Source organism: Anoplopoma fimbria, unplaced genomic scaffold (genome assembly GCF_027596085.1).
Source record: "Anoplopoma fimbria isolate UVic2021 breed Golden Eagle Sablefish unplaced genomic scaffold, Afim_UVic_2022 Un_contig_5289_pilon_pilon, whole genome shotgun sequence".
Lineage (NCBI taxonomy): Eukaryota > Metazoa > Chordata > Actinopteri > Perciformes > Anoplopomatidae > Anoplopoma > Anoplopoma fimbria.
This window is the reverse complement of record NW_026548862.1, coordinates 1-1,115: the sequence shown is the minus strand read 5'-3', so window position 1 is coordinate 1,115 and position 1,115 is coordinate 1. Positions and strand designations below refer to the sequence as shown.

The 1,115-nt window shown below is 44.0% G+C and overlaps 2 non-coding genes across 2 annotated transcripts; both read right to left on the bottom strand.

Moving 5' to 3' along the window:
• Positions 1 to 68: 68 nt before the first annotated feature.
• On the bottom strand, positions 69 to 187 carry LOC129114630 (5S ribosomal RNA). The gene has a single exon (XR_008532606.1). It is a non-coding gene; the product is annotated as a 5S ribosomal RNA (ribosomal RNA).
• Positions 188 to 567: 380 nt separating this feature from the next.
• Positions 568 to 686, bottom strand: LOC129114629 (5S ribosomal RNA). Its single transcript, XR_008532605.1, has one exon. It is a non-coding gene; the product is annotated as a 5S ribosomal RNA (ribosomal RNA).
• Positions 687 to 1,115: the final 429 nt, after the last annotated feature.

The following is a 1,115-nucleotide window of genomic DNA, read 5'->3' as shown; positions in this document are numbered from 1 at the left end:
CCCCACCCTGTCGGTGTCCACTGAAAAAGCAGCAGCGCCCTCTGCTTTTTGTAAAGAGGAGTGAAAAAAGCTTACAGCACCTGGTATTCCCAGGCGGTCTCCCATCCAAGTACTGACCAGGCCCGACCCTGCTTAGCTTCCGAGATCAGACGAGATCGGGCGTGTTCAGGGTGGTATGGCCGTAAGCAAATATTGTGCCTACCAAAGGGCCTTTTAAAGATACTATATCACCACGCTTTGCTCTTTCGTCTATACAGGGAGCGCCTGCAGATTTCCAGACACACTCACAGCTTTTAAATGTCAAATCAGAATGTACAAAGTGGCTATAAGGATCACAAATGTAGTGCAGTAAAAATATTAATATTTACTGTTGAAATGTAGAATACGTTAGCATAAAATTGAAAAGAAAATGATCGATGAGCTTAGGAATGATGAAAGCCATCATTTAACTGGATTTGTGTCATTTCTATACCGGCAAGTCATGATCTAGCTATTTCCTTCCCACCCTGTCGGTGTCCACTGAAAAAGCAGCAGCGCCCTCTGCTTTTTGTAAAGAGGAGTGAAAAAAGCTTACAGCACCTGGTATTCCCAGGCGGTCTCCCATCCAAGTACTGACCAGGCCCGACCCTGCTTAGCTTCCGAGATCAGACGAGATCGGGCGTGTTCAGGGTGGTATGGCCGTAAGCAAATATTGTGCCTACCAAAGGGCCTTTTAAAGATACTATATCACCACGCTTTGCTCTTTCGTCTATACAGGGAGCGCCTGCAGATTTCCAGACACACTCACAGCTTTTTAAATGTCAAATCAGAATGTACAAAGTGGCTATAAGGATCACAAATGTAGTGCAGTAAAAATATTAATATTTACTGTTGAAATGTAGAATACGTTAGCATAAAATTGAAAAGAAAATGATCGATGAGCTTAGGAATGATGAAAGCCATCATTTAACTGGATTTGTGTCATTTCTATACCGGCAAGTCATGATCTAGCTATATCCTTCCCACCCTGTCGGTGTCCACTGAAAAAGCAGCAGCGCCCTCTGCTTTTTGTAAAGAGGAGTGAAAAAAGCTTACAGCACCTGGTATTCCCAGGCGGTCTCCCATCCAAGTACTGA